The sequence below is a fragment of the Ovis aries genome, chromosome 4, assembly GCF_016772045.2.
Source record: "Ovis aries strain OAR_USU_Benz2616 breed Rambouillet chromosome 4, ARS-UI_Ramb_v3.0, whole genome shotgun sequence".
Classification (NCBI taxonomy): Eukaryota; Metazoa; Chordata; class Mammalia; order Artiodactyla; family Bovidae; genus Ovis; species Ovis aries.
The window spans coordinates 105124603-105145244 of NC_056057.1; the positions used below are offsets into that span (position 1 = coordinate 105124603).

The window sequence follows — 20642 nt, forward strand, 5'->3', positions numbered from 1 at the left end:
TTACCCATTTGTTAACTAGGTTATCTGGGTGTCTTGGTGGTGAGTTGTAAGAGTTCTTTATTCTGGATACTAATCCCTTATTAGATATAGAGTTGGTAAATATTCTCTCTCATTCTGTAGGTTGCCTTTTTCCCTCTGTTGATTGTTCCCTTTGGACTTGAAGTTCTAGTAATTAAGCACAGCATTTTAAGGGAAGACTAAGAAACTCTCATAGATCAAAGGGGACCAAAGAGACAGGACAGCAAAATAGTATTCCCTTTTTCTCCTTTTTGGCTATCCTGGGTCTTTGTGGCTTTGCGCTCACTTTCTCTAGTTGTGGGGAGCAGGGGCTGCTCTTCACTGTGGTCTGTGGGCTTCTCATAAAAGTGGCTTCTCTTGTTGCAGAGCACAGGCTCTGGGGCACACGGGCTTCAGTAGTCGCAGCTCTTGGAGGCAGCTGCTCCGCCACATACGAAATCTTCCAGACCAGGGATCAAACCCGTACCCCTTGCACTGGCAGGCGGACTCCCATCCACCAAGCCATTAGGGAAGTCCTGCACTTTTTATTTCTTTATTTATTTTGGCTGTGCTGCACCACATGTGGGGTTCTAGTTTCCTAAGGATTGAATCGGCGCCCCCTGCACTGGAAGCGCAGAGTCTTAAGCAGTAGACTGCCAGGGAAATCTCATGCTCTATCTCGACTGGGTTCTAGAACAAGAAAACGACAGTAGTGGAAAAACTGGTAAAACCCTAATGAAAACCTATATTGAGTTAACCTACCATGGTTATACAAGATGTTAACGCTAGGGGACTCTGGATGAAGGTACATGAGGACTCTCTGTACTATCTGTAACTGTTCTGTAAATCTAAAATTACCCTCCTCCAAAATATGTGTATATTTATATGAAACTGTGAGTCATCAAAGAGATATCACGTTGCCAACGAAGGTCTGTATAGTCAAAGCTATGTTTTTTCCAGTAATTGTGTATGGATGTGAGAGCTGGACCATAAAGAAGGCTGAGTGCTGAAGAATTGATGCTTTTGAACTGTGGTGTTGGTGAAGACTCTTGAGAGTCCCTTCGACAATAAGGAGATCAAGCCAGTCAATCCTAAAGGAGATCAACCCTGAATATTCATTGGAAGTGAAATAGAGCAGGACCTTATGGTCCTTCCCCCATCCCCACCATGTCCTCTGCCTGCCTTCTGTCTGTGGAAAATTTTACTCAAAGGATAAGTTTAATTAGAGAAGGGGGAATGCGGAGACAGAGGAAAACATTCAAAGGAGACTAAATAATAATAATGTGGTCATTAAGTATAGTCAAGGACCTTGAGGTTTTTTCCTCTAGGGCTATAGATAATATTCGGATCCATAGCCTGGCAGCTGTCTTATAGATACCAAAACACCAGGTGGGGAAGCTAACCAGACTGTACCCAGAACACGAGCTGTCACAATTCTGAGAACTGACCGCAAAAAAAATCGGAACAAATGGGCCTTGGAACTGAAGGTTAACTGTACCTAAAACAACCAAGATGATGTACACCTCACCCCCTGCCAGCTGCTGGCATCTGAAATAAAGCAAACTTTCCTTTCTACCAACCTGGACTATTTATTGGTGTTTGAGCGGCAAGCAGCTGGACTCCACACATCTTTCAGTAACAGAAGGACTGATGCTGAAGCTCCAATACTTTGGCCACTTGATGTGAAGAGTCAACTCATTGGAAAAGACCCTGAGGCTGGGAAAGATGGACATCAAAAGGAGAAAGAGGCGGCAGAGGATGAGATGGTTAGATGGCATCACCGACCCAATGGACATGAATTTGAGTAAACTCTGGAAGAGAGTGAAGAACAGAGGAACCTGGTGTGCTTCAGTCCATGGGGTTGCAAAGAGTCGGACATGACTTAGCAACTGAACAACGAGAAATCATCTAAAATGAAATGGGATAGGCACTTACCATTAAGGCTGATGAGAGGATTAAATGGGCTGGTTTCAGTAAAGTATTTACACAGGGCACATAGCTAAAAGGTCAATAAACGCAGGTTATTGCCATAGTTGTTACTTTCCTCCAAACTCTCTTCTGCCTCTTGGACTCCGTGCTGCTTAGTAGCAGTGTGCATACACACTGCTTCCATTGTGGGGAAAATTAAGTTGCAACGCAGTTCCACTTGCTGGTGTCCTACTAAACACGACATAGAGCAGTTCTGTCTCACCCACTCCATTTCCTTCTTTTAAGACCACAGAAAAGACTGCTAAACTAACACATGGGGTATCTGAGAATGTGAAAAGCTCTTTGAAAAAAAATTTTAGAAGATTCTACTCATCGTTTTCATCTTCTCCGGGCATGATCCCTCTCCCCCAGCCCTCTCTTTTCCTCTATCCCTCCCTCCCTCCTTCCCCTTTTTGCTTCCTCACTCCCTTTCTTTATTTCTCTTATTTTCAAAGACCTTAGAGCTGAAGGGCAATGTCTTCTTTTCCCAAAGAAAAGTTCTCTAAATCTTCAGTTCTCAGTCTTTTGAATGTCATAGATCATGTTAACTTTTAAAAAAGGAAGGGGCTGGGGTGGCAGGGGTGTGGGGGGGATAGGGGATGATTTACAGTTGTCAATTGGTTATTTAATGTGTAAGGGATTTTTTGGTTTTAAATCAATATTACTATCACCAACCTTTCCTTAAAATGCTGTCAAAGAAAAGGGCCAATTAATATCCAAAAAGTAAGACGGGAAGAATCTCAAAATAAAGTGTCCTTCCAAAAAATCATAGTTGCCAGCTTACTCTGTTATGTCAAAAACTTTTGAGTAACAGAATATCCTAAAGAGTCAAGCACAAGGAAATTTCAACATAAAATGTTATCTGAAGATATTACAGTGCATTTTCACTTTTAGACTGTGAACAATGTATACAAGTGAAAGAGGACAGAAAGTGTATATGCTGTGCAGTCTAAAGAGTAATAATAGAATACACAGCTGTGGGCTTCCTTGGTAGTCCAGTGGCTAAGACAATGGAGCGGGCATGGGTGTGATCCCTGGTGATAAACGCAACACTAGCAGGAACTACAGGATACTACTAATACTTTGGAAGGCCCTGAGCAGCCCTTCCTTCCTTTCCTGTCCCCAGAGAATACGGCCTCCTTAGGATTTAGTAGTTATCTCCTGTCTTTTCTTTATATTTTACTACGTACATCTTAATCCCTGAACAAGGTGTTGACTAGTTCACCTGGCTTTACTGCTTCTATGAAAGGAACCATACTGTGGGTGACTTGCTTTTTGTCCCTCAAAATCATGCTCGCTTGTCTGTTTTCAGTGGTTGCTGCACGCGTGCTCTCTGCAGTCGCGGCGAGCAGGGGCTAGTCTCCAGCTGCGGTGCTCAGGCTTCTCACTGCAGTGGTTTCTTTTGCTGCGGAACGTGGGCTCTAGACAGGTGTGCTCAGTAGCTGCAGCGCTCAAGGTTAGTTGCTCCATGGTACGTGGAACCTTCCCGGACTAGGGATAAAACCCATGTACCCTGTATTGTCAGACAGATTTTTTACCACTGAGCCACCGGGAAGCCCCAGCCCCAATCATGATTTTTCTTGCTATAAGTTTGGCATTTATGGATCTCTATCCTGCAGAGTTTTTCAGAGGAGCTGGGATGCCCAGTTCACTCACACAGCACTCCTAGCTAACAATCCCGTTTTTCGTGTGTGTGTGGATAGAGAGCGAGCGAGGCCCCCAGTACCCTCAGTGCGCTCTTTGAGGGTAAGCCAGTGGCTTCTATGGTCCAGACAGGCCAAGATCCCTAATGTGAGCTGCAGAGGCTAGAAACCAGCTGATCGCTTTTCTCGAATGGCCCAACTCTAGGCTCTGACCACCCAGCAGTCAGAAAAGCCTCCACAGAGGTGCTGGGAGCAGGCAGATATCACAGTCCAGCCAACTATGCACTGGTCTTGGAAACCACACTCTGGGTGTTAATAACCTTCTAGGTTAACATCTCTGTATACTGATTCCTTCACCGCAGGTCAGGAGGGGCCCGAGACACTTTCCTCTGGACCTCTCTAAGGAAAGATCCTGAAGATGCCAATCTCTAGCAGGGCAGACTCTCATGTCTTACCCAAGACCAAAAGAGTAAGAATTTTGTATTTTAATAAGATTCCCAGGTGACCTGTATGTACTTTCATGTTTGAGAAGCACTGGTCATTGTGTGTGTGTGTGTATGTGTGTGTTTTAATGAATATTTTTATTGAAGTACAACACATATGAAAAATGGCTAAGTCTGGTAAAAGAATATGAAAAAGAACAGATCTATGTACATGTATAACTGAATCCCTTTGCAGTACACCTGAAACCAACACAAAATTGGAAATCAATTATACTCAATGTAAAATAAAATCTTTTTAAAACTAGGTGAGGGAGATTAATACAGACTGACATTGAAGAAAGTGGAGAAAACCACTAGACCATTCAGGTATGACCTAAATCAAATCCCTTATGATTATACAGTGGAAGTGAGAAATAGACTTAAGGGCCTAGATCTGATAGACAGAGTGCCTATGAACTATGGACGGAGGTTTGTAACATTGTACAGGAGACAGGAATCAACACCATCCCCAAGAAAAAGAAATGCAAAAAAGCAAAACAGCTGTCTGAGGAGGTCTTACAAATAGCTATGAAAAGAAGGGAAGTGAAAAGCAAAGGAGAAAACTCTCCATTTGAATGGAGAGTTCCAAAGAATAGCAAGGACAGATAAGAAAGACTTCCTCAGTGATCAATGCAAAGAAATAGAGGGAAACAATAGAATGGGAAAGACTAGAGATCTCTTCAAGAAAATTAGAGATACCAAGGGAATATTTCATGCAAAGGTGGGCTCAATAAAGGACAGAAATGGTAGGGACCTAACAGAAGCAGAAAATATTAAGAAGAGGTGGCAAGAAAACACAGAAGAACTATACAAAAAGATCTTCATGAAGCAAATAATCACAATGGTGTGATCACTCATCTAGAGCCAGACATCCTGGAATGTGAAGTCAAGTGGGCCTTAGAAAGCATCACTACAAACAAAGCTAGTGGAGGTGATGGAATTCCAGTGGAGCTATTTCAAATCCTGAAACATGATGCTGTGAAAGTGCTGCACTCAATATGCCAGCAAATTTGGAAAACTCAGCAGTGGCCACAGGACTGAAAAAGGTCAGTTTTCATTCCAGTCCCAAAGAAAGGCAATGCCAAAGAATGCTCAAACTACCGCACAATTGCACTCATCTCACATGCTAGTAAAGTAATGCTCAAAATTCTCCAAGCCAGCCTTCAGCAATATGTGAACCGTAAACTTCCTGATGTTCAAGCTGGTTTTAGAAAAGGCAGAGGAACCAGAGATCAAATTGCCAACATCCGCTGGATCATGGAAAAAGCAAGAGAGTTCCAGAAAACATCTATTTCTGCTTTGACTATGCCAAAGCCTTTGACTGTGTGGATCACAATAAACTGCGGAAAATTCTGAAAGAGATGGGAATACCAGACCACCTGACCTGCCGCTTGAGAAACCTATATGCAGGTCAGGAAGCAACAGTTAGAACTGGACATGGAACAGACTGGTTCCAAATAGGAAAAGGAGTATGTCAAGGCTGCATATTGTCACCCTGCTTATTGAACTTATATTCAGAGTACATCATGAGAAACGCTGGGCTGGAAAAAGCACAAGCTGGAATCAAGATTGCCAGGAGAAATATCAATTACCTCAGATATGTAGATAACACCACCCTTATGGCAGAAAGTGAAGAAATAAAGAGCCTCTTGATGAAAGTGAAAGAGGAGAGTGAAAAGTTGGCTTAAAGCTTAACATTCAGAAAACTAAGATCATGGCATCCAGTCCCATCACTTCATGACAAATAGATGGGGAAACAGTGTCAGACTTTATTTTGGGGGCTCCAAAATCATTCCAGATGGTGATTGCAGCCATGAAATTAAAAGACACTTACTCCTTTGAAGGAAAGTTATGGCCAACCTAGACAGCATATTAAAAAGCAGAGACATTACTTTGTCAACAAAGGTCCGTCTAGTCAAGGCTATGGTTTTTCCAGTGGTCATATATGGATGTAAGAGTTGGACTGTGAAGAAGGCTGAGCACCGAACAATTGATGCTTTTGAAGTGTGGTGTTGGAGAAGACTCTTGAGAGCCCCTTGGACTGCAAGGAGATCCAACTAGTCCATTCTGAAGGAGATCAGTGGGTATTCATTGGTAGGACTGATGTTGAAGCTGAAACTCCAATACTTTGGCCACCTGATGCAAAGAACTGACTCATTGGAAAAGACCCTGATGCTGGGAAAGATTGAGGGCAGGAGGAGAAGGGGACAACAGAGGATGAGATGGTTGGATAGCATCACCAACTCAATGGACATGGGTTTGGGTGGACTCCAGGAGTTGGTGATGGACAGTGAGGCCCGGCATGCTGTGGTTCATGGCATCGCAGAGTCGGACATGACTGAGCGACTGAACTGAACTGAGGGAGTTTAAGAGGTATAAATTTTCAACTGGAATTGGGAGATTGGGACTGACATATACACACTACTATATAGAAAATAAATAATAAGAACCTGCTGTCTAGCACAGGGAACTCTACTTAATACTCTGTAATAGCCTATATGAGAAAATAATCTGAAAAAAAGTAGATATATGTATAATTTATTCACTTAAAACTAAAACAACATTTTAAATCAACTATACTCCAATAAAAATTTAAAATAATAATAAACTTTCAGTCGCGAAATAAATGAGTCATGGGCATGAAACATACAGGGTGGGGAACACAGTCAATAACTATGCAATACAAATGTATGGTGACTGATTGTAACTTGATTTATCATGGTGCTCATTTTGACAGGTACAGAAATACTGAATGACTGTGTTGTTATAATAGAAACTAACATAGTGCTGGAGGTCAATTATACTTCAAATACAAATAAACAAACTCATAGGAAATGAGATCAGATTTGTGGTTACCAGTGGCAGGGGGATGAAGGCAGTCAAAAGGTACAAACTTTCAGTTATAAGCTAAGTAAGAATTAGGGGTGGACTGAAACAACATGAAGAATCTAATTAGTACCGCTAATTAGATTAATCTAATTAGTACCATCTAATTAGTATGGTATATATGAAAGTTGTTAAGAGTATAAATCCTAATTTTCTCATCACCTGGAAAATTTTTTCTATTTCTTTAATTTTGTATCAATATGAGCTGATGGATATTTACTAAACTCACTGTGAAATCATTTCATGATGTATGTCAGTCAAATTGCTAGGCTGTACACAAACTTATACTTGCTGTATATCAATTACATCTCAAGAAATTTGGAAGAAAAAAAAGTACTAAGTCATAGGAGTATCATTTGATGAATTATATATCACAAAGTGAGGCACTCAGATCCAGAAACACTGCCAAAACTCTAGATGCCCCCTTTTCACATGGCCTCCATAACCAAAGCACCACTCACCAAAGAAAACCAGAATTCCAGTTGCTAATAGCACAGGTTCATATGGTCCATATTTGTTCTCCATATAAGTGGAATCATCTTTTGTGTCTGTCTTGTTTTGCTCAACATTATGCTTGTAAGACTCTAAAAGCCTCATTAGGAACCCCAGCTTTCCTTCCTGTACTCACTGTGTCTTGGTGGCTCTCTAGTTTTCTGCAGCTCTCATCTCCAGAGACCTGTAATAGTGTGAAACAAACCCTTTATTCAAATAAATACTTATTGAGCATCCAGATGATGCCAGGGATTGTGTTAGGGGATGAATCCCAAAGTGTGCTGCCAAACTGAGACTTCTGTTTCCACGAGGCATCTTGACTAAAGTGTGTTGAGCTGGGTGGAAGATTCACACTGGTATGTGACTGCAAATTTTGAAAGGAATTTATTACCTGCCCTAAAAAACACCCCAAGTTGCAGCTTAGCGCACGGCTATCAACTAGCAGTAGGGCTTCTCACTTAGGTCTTTTGAACGGATCATAAAATCTAGGTCCCATACATTTCTGGTTCAGTTACTTCTACTTGTCTTCAAATGTGATTTGGCTAAATACTGGGATACTTCCAGCCAAAACTTCAAAAAACTCTCGGCATTTGTGGTTTGGGACCTTCAGGAATAAATTATGTACAGACACACACCCCTGGTTTTCCTGTGGATATCTGTGGTACTTCAATCCTCTTGTCTAATTAGTTCACCACAAGCATTGCTATGAGACCAATGGTCAACCACCTTCTGTTTGAGTGTTAATTTTCTCATCTACAAAAAGACGGAAGTATACCACATTAGAGACGCTTAACTTGAAATCTGTGGATTTGCTAGGGAATATACTAACCCCTCGGCTTCCCTTGTGGCTCAGCTGGCAAAGAATCTTCCTGCAATGCAGGAGACCCTGGTTCGATTCCTGGGTTGGGAATATCCCCTGGAGAAGGGATAGGCTACCCACTCCAGTATTCTTGGGTTTCTCTGGTGGCTCAGACGATAAAGCATCTGTCTGCAACCCAGGAGACCTGGGTCAGGAAGATCCCCTGGAGGAGGGCATGGCAACCCACTCCAGTATTCGTGCCTAGAGAATCCCCATGGACAGAGGAGCCTGGCGGGCTACGGTCTGTGGGGTTGCAAAGACTGAGCAACTAGTAACACAGCCAGCACATACTAACCCCTGGAAATGACATGGAAGATTGTGAATGTGTGTATTTTTGGTGGAATAGAGTCCCAAGTATAACAATACCCGCCCCCTCCCCTGAAAATCAAACACCATCATGACTGGTGATCTCCAAGAACCATCTTAGGGCTTGATAGTCTGCAGTCATGTGGCTCCTTGCGTCAACAGAAGGGTTTGATGTTCGCTTAGTGTCTGGCTCCAGCTGAATCTTAAAAGGAATAGATGGCCTTGCTTTTTAGCTTCCGTAGATTTTTCTGCCTCAATAGAAAGGATACTGTAAACTGCAGGGCCACACAGCAGCATCTCTCTCTGATCTCTACAGGTGAGATAACATCAAGGGTCCATTCCTTTAAAATAGCCTGGCCCTGAATCGAGTCCCGTTTTTAATGTGACCTCAATCTGGGTCCTATTGTATGTAGCTGGCTTATTTCCTAAACACTGTATCTATTGTAACCCTCAGAACTTCACTGGTGGGTCTGGCTGTCACAACCAAATAGATGTGAACACACCAAGATACTCTGATCAGTTCAACAATCCCGTTATCTCTACCCAGAGAAAGAGGTTGCAGCAGTCCTGCGTGGAGAAGGGCATCCTGGTTTGCCTGCCCGGGCTGGGGCTGTCACCTGAGCAAGGGGCTGAAACAGAACCTCTCCTATCTCTCCAAGGCTCGAGCTCATCATTCACACACAGTAAGATTAGGTTTCGCATTCCCTTTGAGTGGCTGGTTCCCCTGGCAGTGCCCTAGCAACAATTTGAGTCCAGTTTTCATTACAAACCACCTCAGTCAGTATGCATATTTGCTCTATTGTGTTCAACTTTTTGCAACCCCATGGATGGCAGCCCACCAGGCTCCTCTGTCCATGGGATTTCCCAGGCAAGAATTACTGGAGTGGGTTGCCACTTCCTCCTCCAGGGTCAGTTAGTATGAGGAAGCATCTTATAGTCCTTTCATAGAGGAAGACACGTGGACTTGTAAACAGTGTTCTTAATCATTATATTGGTTTCACTGTAGACAAGAGTGATCTCAGAGCTCATCCTCTTCTTACAAACATCCTTTTCTGCTCATACTTATCTAAAAAAGAAGTAGAGCCACATTTTCAATCCTTGCTCCTCTAAGTGTGGACCATGGACCAGTAGCATCAGCTTTACCCAGGGGCCTATTGTTGTTGTTCTGTTGCTAGGTCGTGTCTGACTCTTTGCGAGCCCTTGCACTGTAGCTCACCAGATTCCTCTGTCCAATTTCCCAGGCAAGAACACTGGAGTGGGTTGCCATTTCCTCCTCCAGGAGATCTTCTGGGACCAGGTATCGAACCTGAGTCTCTTGCATTGGCAGGCAGATTCTTAACCACTGAGCCACCAGGGATGGGGCTTGTTAGAAATGCAAAATTCCTGGCCCCACCCCAGATCTATTGGACCAGAATCTGCATTTTAACCAGCTCTCCAGATGATTCTTAATCAGAAGCATTTTAAAATTTGAAAAGCACTCTCAAGAAATTACCAATATCTTGCTAATATTATGTCTGTAACCTTCCAGAAAATAATGAAAGAGCAGTAAATGTGAGCTTTCTTCCATTTCCCTTTTAAAACCCAGAGGACCACCAGGGATGCTTTGAGGAAAAAAGGAGAGTAGGAACAAGCCCAGAAGAGGAGAAACTTAGAGAAAGAAGAAGGAAAAAAAGGAAAAGCAAAGAGAGAAGGGGGGCAATGGGCAGTGAGGGCCCAGGGTCTCTGTACTCCCTCCACGGGAGCTCCACACCTAAGAGCTGCAGATCCCACCTTCATGGCCCTCTCTAGCCATGTGCTGCCTCCTGTGTTTACCTATTTAATGGTTTTTAAAATTGGCTCACTTTCAAACTCTGATTCTTTTTGAGAAGAAAATTCCTATCTTGGGGTTTATGTGTTTGTTATATTTTATTTTCTTGGGCTCCAAAGTCACTGCAGATGGTGACTGCAGGCTTGAAATTTAAAGACACTTGCTCCTTGGAAGAAAAGCTATGACCAACCTAGACAGCATATTAAAAAGCAGAGACATTACTTTGCCAACAAAGGTCCGTCTAGTCTAAGCTATGGTTTTTCCAGTAGTCATGTATGGATGTGAGAGTTGGACTATAAAGAAAGCTGAGCACGATGAATTGATGCTTTTGAACTGTGGTGTTGGAGAAGACTCTTGAGAGTCTCTTGGACTGCAAGGAGATCCAACCAGTTAATCCTAAAGGAGATCAGTCCTGAGTGTTCATTGGAAGGACTGATGATAAAGCTGAAACTACAATACTTTGGCCACCTGATGCAAAGAAATGACTCATTGGAAAAGACCCCGACGCTGGGAAAGATTGAAGGTGAGAGAAGGGGTCGAGAGAGGATGAAATGGTTAGATGGCATCACCGACTTGATGGACAAGAATTTGAGCAAGTTCTGGGTGCTGGTGATGGACAGGGAAGCCTGGAATGCTGCAGTCCATGGGGCTGGAGAGAGTTGGACATGACTGAGTGACTGAGCTGAAGTGAACTGTTTTTTTCTAATACTCATGAAAAGAGATTCACAGCTATTAACATTTTGTTAGATGTTTGTAAGCCCTTCAGGTGATCCCTAGTGATGATCCGTAGCCACACCTGGGACCCCTGCCCCAGGGGAATCGTCGTCCCAGTGGTACAGGAGGCCCCTCAGAGCCCCACAAAGTGTACAGATGTGGGTCCTATGTTCCCATGTTTTTAAACTGCACTGCAGGACACAAGATGTTATTGAGGCTAAAAGCAGCAGATTAAACTCCTGCTCATCTGGAACCTGCAAAATTACTGGTTCCCAACCTTTCTGGCATGAGGGACTGGTTTTCTGGAAGACAGTTTTTCCATCAACGGGCAGGGTAGTGGGGAGGGCAGAGATGGGCTGGGGTGGGGGGTGGCGGGCAGGGAATGGTTTCGGGATGGTTCAAGTGCATTATATCCATTATGCCCTGCTGATCTGACAGGAGGCAGAGCTCAGGTGCTAATACAAGTGATGGAGAGTGGCTGTAAATACAGATGAAGCTCTGCTCACTTGCCCACTGCTCACCTCCTACTGGGTGGCCCATTTCCTGGGCCTGGGGACTGGGGACCCCTGAGCTAGATTCTTTAGGGTACTGGCAAGAACTTGGGATAAAGTCCACAGAGTAACAAGCAGATGCAGACAGTACTCCAGGTGACTCAAGGTGTGTTAGGCCTACTAAACCCCCGCAACTAGGCTCAGAGCAAAGATCTGAAACAGCAAGAAGCCCTCACTGGGCTGTGGCCTGGCCTGAAGAAGGCTGGGGGTTGCTGGTCACCTATAAGGTATTAGCACCCCTTTCCCTCACTGTCTTCACAGAGTTTTCAGCAATTTACAGAACAGACTCTTCCCTGTCTTTTGAGGAAAGGGAGATAAAAAACAAATCAAAGAAATAACAACGTGAACACACTGAGCTGCTACGTCTTAAAAGAAACATAGAGAATCCAAAGATAACAACAGAAAAACAATAAATAACCAAGAGGTCGGAAACACACACTAGAAAAGGAGGTGGCAATTATTTCCATGTGCAAGTTGGCGGCAGTGCTTAGGAATTTAACAGGTACACATACGTCGCAGACGACAGTGTCTTTTCCACCTCCACTGAGAACACGACATAAGAGGAGCAGACTCAAATCATAGCCAGAGCACAAAGCAACATTGACGTGTTGGGGCTATTAGACTCTGATCCAAACTAACAAAGGAAATAATGGGCTCACCACAGAAGGCCTTTTTTAACGGATAGTTAAAAAAAAAAAAAAAATCCCCTTGGTTCTATTGTGGATTACGTGAGCTTCTGACAGGATGTCAGGGGTAAGTCTATGGATCCTTTCAATCCAGTTATAAAAAGCTCCTAGGACCTTAGTCCCAGGCTCTTCTAGTGGTACAATTAATTCTATCTCATTAAATATTGCTTGTGATAAGTGAACCATCAACGGACTCTGAGCCTTTCTGTTATTCATGTTCCTGTGCTTTCAAGAAAAGGGATCTTCTTACAGAGGCTGTTGTAAACAGACTTTCTACAAATTGTATATAGTATATTAATTGCACTGGAAGAGGAGGGAGAAATGGGGTTTACTGTAAAACAGAATCTTTTGTAAATCCGAATTTTAAAGAGCAAGATAGAAGAGCCCACCCACAGCAAAAGAATGAATCAGTCTCAAACACATGACAGAAATTCAGGGCAGCTGGCAGATGCCCAAGGCACATAAAGTTGTGAGCAGAAGGCCTCACCCTGAGGACCCAGGCAATACATGGATGCTCTGAAAATACCACTGTCCACCTTGTTGGGATACTGTGTATTCCACGTGTACACAGGGGTTGGGGCCCCAGCGATCAGTGTCTTACCTCGTGCTCACCTGTCTTTTCATCTCTGCCCAGGGGCCCATGGCAGTTCACCTCTAAGCTCCAGACCAGAGCTCAAGTCCACTCTGGCTGTTATCTCCCTGCATCTGGGTCAGGCCAGCCTCCTCCTTCCATCTCCTCCGAAGAGCATCAACTCCTTCCTACTCAGGCCTTTCCTGTTCCCCCTGTGAGATGAAAGCAAACAGGCTGAAAATCATTTGTGTCAATCAGATCCGAAATCCAGGTCAAAGATGGCTGTGGAGACCCTGAAGGAGCCCAAGGCCCAGCCCTTTCCCCTCCTCCCTCTATTCCTTCCAACGTCCTCTGCAAAGTCACCAACAGCCAGAGGTCTACACAGTCGTGAGCATGGAGGAGCCTGCCTGCCCCCACGAAACTCTTCAAGTGAGTATCTGGAACTACACACCAATTACCAGATATCTTAGTTACTAGAATAAAGTCATGTATATTTTATGAACCATGCATTGGCAGGCAAATTCTTTTACCACCAGGCTTCCCACATGGCTTGGTGGTGAAGAATCTGCCTGCCAATGAAGGAGCCACAGGTTCAATCCCTGGGCCAGGAAGATTCCCTGGAGAAGGATATGGCAACCCACTCCAGTATTCTTGCCTGGAGAATCCCACGGATAGAGGGGCCTGGCGGGCTATAGTCCATGGGGTCACAAAAGAGTCAGACATGACTTGGTGACTGAACAAGAAGAACCACCTAACATGGAGGGCTGATGTTATTGCTCTGGCTCAAAGGCCAGAGTAAGACTGCAGAGTAAACAACAGCACGATGTAATCCTCAGCTGAAAAGTTGGAGGGAATAGCATTTCAGAGGAAGTTTCAAAGGAAGAATGATTTCTGGGTCAGTTTAACAGGAGAGTCTAAAATAACTGCAGCAGCCAGCTCACAAGATAAACTCTAAACCGTACCATGCCTGTCTGTGTCAGAGAGGAGGAAACGGACTTTTCTGAGCTGTATCTCAAGTGAATGCTGGTCAGAATTATCCCCAAGAACATTCTGGTGAAAGGATGGACTGGAAGCGTCCAGACGTCACTCATCAGTCAAGGCTGCCAAGTGGGAAACGGGTCCGGAAAACGCTTGTCTCGGTTGGGAGAGATAAAGCTAGCAGGGGGAGGGGTACGTTTTGCTCAGGTCTCGTCATCGCCAACATGGTGTCCACCGTGGCCCGCCTGAGGGGCAGCTGGCGACCCAGCAGTAGGACATGCGCTGCTGGGAACTGTCTTCTTCCTTCTGCTTAGTCTGCCCTGCGCCCTTGCGGGGGTTGAACTGTGTCTCCCCAACTGCCCCCAAAGACACGCTAGAGTCCTAACCCCTGCTCCCTGAGAATGTGGCCTTTCTGGAAATAGGGTCTTTGCAGAGATAATCAAATTATGATCAGGTCACACTCCCTTAGGGGTGTGTCCTAGGGAGTCGGGAATTAGAGCTGGAGACAGACACACAGAGGGAAGACCACACGAAGAGAGGCGGGGAGAAGGCCACGTGATAACAGAGGCAGAGATTGGAGGGGTGCAATCTGGCAGCCAGGAACCCCAAGGATTGCCAGCTAGAGGAGGCAAGAAGGATCCTCCCCTGGTGGCCCAGAGAGAAGCTGCTGACACCTCGAGTTCAGACTTGTAAGCCTTCAGAATTTCGAGGGAATAAATTTCTGTGGTCTTACGCCCCTGGGTTCGCAGAACGCTGTATAGCAGCCCTGGGAAACTAACACATCCCTGAACTGCTCTGGCGTCTCATCCCTCCTCATCCACATGGGTACAAGAGCCTGGGGAGAACCTCGTGGAGTCCATAGTCACAGCTCTCCACAGGGAGCTCTCCAGACAAAGACAGTATGACGTCTTGGGTTGTGTTTTTTTTTAAGTTTATTATGGGGGAAAAAAAAAATTCACATTCACAAAAATAGAGCAGTATAATAAACTCCATGTGCCCATCCTCCAGCATCAACAACGATCCACATTTTGTCCATTTTATTTCATCCAACCCCCACCCAAGGGTATTTTGCATGGAAGGATGCCTGGAGCATTTAAAAGCAAACTCAACACATCATTCCAGGTCATCTGTAAATGCTTTAGTCTAAACGACTTTAGACACTTTTTTTTTTTGGTCATCTTTGAGTATTGTGTACTTTATTAGTTATGTAAAGGGAGTGAATAGCACTTTATGTCTGGGTCCTCTGTTTCTTCTTGTTTACAGTTCAGCGGTTTCCAATACATTCACAGAGTTGTACAACCATCACTATGACCCAGTTTTAGAACATTTTCATCACCCCCAAAATAAACCCTGTACCAATAAGCAGTTGCTCCTCACTGCCCCTGCCCTCCAGTTCCAGACAACTACTAAGCTACTTTCTATCTCTATAGATTTACCTGATGGGAACACTTCATATTAACCTAAATGGAATCATAGTGCAGTATGTAATCTCTTGTGTCTGACTTGTTTCACTTGGCGTAACATTTACAAGATGCAGCTATGTTACAGATCAATACTATGTTACTTATCAATACTTCGTTCCTTTTTTCTGGCTGAATAATATTCCATTGCGTGGATATGCTGCGTTTTGTTCATCCATTCATTAGTTGTTGGAAATCTGGGTTGCTTCCAATCTGGGGCTTTATGAGCCACAACGCAATGAACACTTGTGTGCAAGCTTTAGTGTGGACGCGTGTTTGTATGTCTCTTGCTGACTGACATAAGAGTAGAATTGCTGGATCCCATGGTGATGCTATTTTAACACTTCAAGGAACCAGCTGTTTTTCAAAGTGGCTACACCATTTGCAAACCTACCAGCAGTGGATGAGGGTTCCAGTTTCTCCATAAATTCTCCAAAACTTGCTATTATAATTTTTTTAATTATTATAGCCATCCTAGTGAGTATGAAGTGGTAGGTATCTTGTAGTTTTGATTTATGTTTCTTCAGTAACTAATGATGTTAAACTTTTTCAGGTTCTTGGTATAACTTCTTTGAAGAAATACCTCTTCAGATTCTTTGCCTATTTTTTAATTGGGTTATTGGTCCTTTTACTGTTGAGTTGTCAGAGCTCTTTATATATTCTGGATGCAATTTCCTTCTCAGATTTATGATTTGCAAATATGTTCTCCCATTCTGTGAGCTTTTTCATATTCTCACTGGTATCCTTTGAAACACAAAGTTTTCAACTTCATGAAGTCCAATGTATTTTTTTCTTTTGTCACTTCTGCTTTATCTAAAAAAAACCATTGCCTTACCCAGAGATTTATTTCTATATTTTCTACTAAGGGTTTAATGGTTTTAGTGCTTACATTTAGATGATGTCTATTTTTAATTGAAATATAGTTGATTTACAATACTATATTAGTTTCAGGTATACATCAAAGTGATTCAGTTATATATATTTTTAAATTTCAGATTGTTTTCCACTATAGGTTATTACAAGATATTAAATATAGTTGTGTGTGTGTACATGCTAAGTCACTTCAGTTGTGTCCAACCTTTGCAACCCTATGGACTGTAGCCCACCAGGCTCCTCTGTCTATGGGATTCTCCAGGCAAGAATACTGGAGAGGGTTGCCATGCCCTCCTCCAAGGGATCTTCCCTGTGCTATACAGTAAATCCTTGTTGCTTATCTTTTTTACATATAGTAGTTTATATCTGTTAATCTTATATTCATAATTTATCCCTTTCCTCTTTCAGTTCAGTTCAGTCATGTCCAGCTCTTTGCAACCCCATCAACTACAGCACGCCAGGCTTCCCCGTCCTTCACCAACACCTGGAGCTTGCTCAAACTCATGTCCATCAAGTCAGTGATACCATCCAACCATCTCATCCTCTGTCATCCCCTTCTCCTCCTGCCTTCAATCTTTCCCAGCATCAGGGTCTTTTCCAATGAGTCAGTTCTTGGCATCGAGTGGCCAAAGTATTGGAGCTTTAGCATCAGTCCTTCCAATGAATATTCAGAACTCAATTCCTTTAGGATTGACAGGTTTGATCTCCTCAAAGTCCAAGGGACTCTCAGGAGTCTTCTCCAACACCACAGTTCAGAAGCATCCTCTTTCCCCTTTGGTAACCATGAATTTGTTTTCTATCTCTGTGACTCTACTTCTGTTTTGTAAATAAGTTCATTTGTATCATCTTTTAAGATTTCACATATATGTGATGTCATATGATGTTTGTCTTTCTCTGCCTGACTTATTTTATTCAGTAAGATAGTCTCTAGATCCATCCACATTGCTGTAAATGGCATTATTCCATTCATTTTCATGACCGAGTAGTACTCCACTGTTTAGATAGCCCACACCTTCTTAAACCAATTGCCTGTTCATGGGCACTTGGGTTGTTTCCACGTCTTGGCTACTATGAATACTGTTATTATAAACACTGGGGTACATGTATATTTTCAAAATAAGAGTCTTCATCTTTTCTGAATAAGTGCTCAGTGGTGGGACTGCTGGATCATATGGTAGCTCTACTTTTAGTTTTTTAAGGAAACTCCATACTGTTTCCCATAGTGGTTACATCACCAATAGTTATTTTTTGTAATATGATGTGAGGTAGGGGTCCAAATTTATTTTCCTACATAGGGATACAGACATTATACTCTTTACGTTTCTATTATTCATTTACTTCATTTGTTTACTCTGGCCGTGCTGGGTCTTTGTTGCTGCGTGCAGGCTTTCTCTAGTTGCGGTGAGCAGGGGCGTCTCACTGTGGTGGCTTCCCTCACTGTGGAGCACCGGCTCAGGAGTTGAGGCACTTGGGCTTATTTGCTCCAGGGTACGTGGGATCTTCCCGGACCAGGGATGGAACTCATTGGCATGAGGATTCTCAACCACTGGATCACCAGGGAAGTCCTTAGACATTACACTTTAGTTCTATTTCTTAATAACATGTTCTGTATTATACCTCAGTTTCGGTTTCCCATAAATCATCTTGTAGAGGATTTTCATCCAACTACAGCCTAGGACGATAAAAAAGAAAACTCTAGGGAAGAAATATTTTACATGAGGAAGTGGTTAGCCCTTCCCATATTGCCTGTAATCTATAACTCATTTCCCCAGTTTTAGGCTTTCCCCCTTTTCTTATAACATGCGACAATGCAGTCTTACGTGACTCAGTCAGTCATAATCATAAAATTAGGCCTGCCCTAAACCTAAGTCATTCAGTTAAGACTTTGGGTATAACAATGTGCCAGTCAGCTCTAGTAAATCAGAGATAAAAAGACAGGCATTCTGCTCTCGGACAATTACAGCCTAGATGGGGAGAGGAAAGGCATGTACACAAATACTGACATGGAGTGAGCACCAACACAGGAAGGAAGCAGTGTCCACCCGGGAGGGGTGGGGAAGACACCGGGAAGGGAGGGGACCAGGACTGGGCCCAGATAGAGGGTGCCAGCCTCTACCACCAGCTGGGTAAGGATCCTGCTGTGCCGGAGACTAGACATCACGTCTACAGGGGGACGTTCCCCACTCATTCCCAGCAGATCATATCTCTGCAGAGACACGGATCCAGGACTTCCTGGTGGTCTAGTGGTTAAGACTCTACACTTCCACTGCAGTGGGATGGGTTTAATCCCTGGACAGGAAACTAGGACCCCACATGCTGGGCAGCCAAAAAAAAAATTTTTTTTTAAACAAACCAAACAGAGACATGGACTCAGGATAGCCAGACTTCAGACATTCTCATTTTTTTTCCAAGAGAAGTTGAGGGGGAAAAAAAATCTGATTTTATGTGTAATCCTTCATTTTTTGAAGTTGTCAAGAAATTTGAATTTTAAAAACTCTACAGTGGGTTTCTCAAAAAGTTGAACATAGAATTACCATATGACTCAGCAGTTTCATCCCTAAGTATATACTCAGAAAAAGTGAAAACAGAGACTCAGAGGAATACTTTTATGCCAGTGTTCACTGCAGCATTCTTCACAAGAGCTAAAATGTGAAAATGTCCATTGACAGACAAATGGATAAAAGAAATCTGGTACAGCCACACGTGGCATATTATTCAGCCATGAAAAGGAGCAAAGCGTTGATACTGTAACACAGACAAACCTTGAAAACATTATACTAAGTGACACAACAAGTATTGTATGATTCCACTGATGTGGCATTTCTAGAAGACACAAATCCACAGACAGAAAGGAGATAAGAGGTCACCAGGGGTTGGAGGGTTGTTGCTTAATGGTTACAGAGTTTCTGTTTGGGGTGATGAAAACACTTCTGAAATAGACAGTGGCGATGCTTGCACAACTGCGTGAATGTAACTGATGCCACTGAACTGAGCTCTTAAAAATGGCTAAAATGGAAACTTTATATTTTACGTGTTTTAACACACACAACAACAACTCAACTCTAGAATGGCCAAACAAAACATGTCCAGGATTACTATGTCAGCTGTGGGCGCCAATTTGGGATCTCAGGCTCAGAATGATTAACACTGGACACTTCATGTGCACCAAGCAAGGACTCAGCAGTAAGGCAAACCTCTCACTGATGCTGGAGTAGGGGCAGAGGAGATGGATAAAATTAAAGATACATATGTCTGTATAGTCAAAGCTATGGTTTTTCCAGTAGTCATGGACGGATGTGAGAGTCAGACCATAAAGAAGGCTAAGCGCTGAAGAACAGATGCTTTCAAACTGTGGTGTTAGAGAAGACTCTTGAGAGTCCCTTGGACCGCAAGGAGATCAAACCAGTGAATCCTAAAAGATATCAACCCTGAGTATTCATTGGAAGGACTGATGCTGAAACTCCAATATTTTGGCCATCCGATGCAAAGAGCAGAATCATTGGAAAAGACCTCAATGAAAGACTGAGGGCAGGAGGAGAAGGGGTGACAGAGGATGAGATGGTTGGATGGCATCGTCGACTCAATGGATGTCAATTTGAGTAAACTCTGGGAGATAATGAAGGGCAGGGAAGCCTGGCGTGCTGCAGTCCATGGGGTCCCAAAGAGTTGGACACAACTGAGCAACTGAAAAACAATTCCTTATCCTTAAGGAGATTAAAGGCTAGAAATAGACCTAATTGTAGTAATACAGCAATGCTCTCAGGAAGTTCTAAAAATGTGCTTCAGGAAATTCACAGGCGAGATCACACCTGGTCATGGGATCTCTAAAGGATTCATGAAGGTGACTGGACTGCAGCTGAGCTTTGCAAGATGGGTGAGCAGGTGGGGCTGCTCCAAAAGTAGCAGCTGGAGTCAAGGTTTAGAGGAAGAACAGCAGATGGCATATTTTAGTATCGACTCCAGTTTGGCTGGAGAAGACTCCAAGTAGAGAGGGAGCTGGAGAGGCGGCGGGGACCAGCACCAGGATGCCATGAATACCAAATCAAGAATTTTCTATTTAATTCTGAGCAGAAGAATGAAGTTCTCAAAGCTGTCCCTGAGACTGATTAGCCAGACATTCGTGTATAAGATATATTGAAAAGAGGAGAGTGGGGCCCCTAAACAGTCAGGTGAGAGATAAGAAAGGGCTGGGCCTGACTAGTGGCCGTGGTATGCAAAGGAAGGGGCGAGTAGGGATAGGAGGTGGCTGCTTGGATGGATAATAGCTAGAAGCTGATGGCTGCAAGGGGAGGAGGGTGGTTTGTCTCATCTCTATGTGAAAGAGGCTTCCTGAAAAGAAAGCAGTGTGATAGAAATCAAACATACAGCA

At 43.5% G+C, this 20642-nt stretch overlaps 1 protein-coding gene across 2 annotated transcripts in view; it reads right to left on the reverse strand.

Moving 5' to 3' along the window:
- SLC37A3 (solute carrier family 37 member 3) overlaps positions 1 to 20642 on the reverse strand; it is a 101956-nt gene that overhangs the window by 12628 nt on the left and 68686 nt on the right. Inside the window, exons 16-18 of one of the 2 annotated variants that reach the window (XR_009600456.1) lie at positions 13004 to 13174; positions 1933 to 7652; positions 1578 to 1808 (exon numbers count right to left, since the gene is read on the reverse strand). The gene's annotated coding sequence lies outside the window, so the exon portion shown is untranslated. Of the gene's footprint in view, positions 1 to 1577; positions 7653 to 13003; positions 13175 to 20642 lie in introns of both variants that reach the window. The other variant, XR_009600455.1, reaches the window with a different exon arrangement.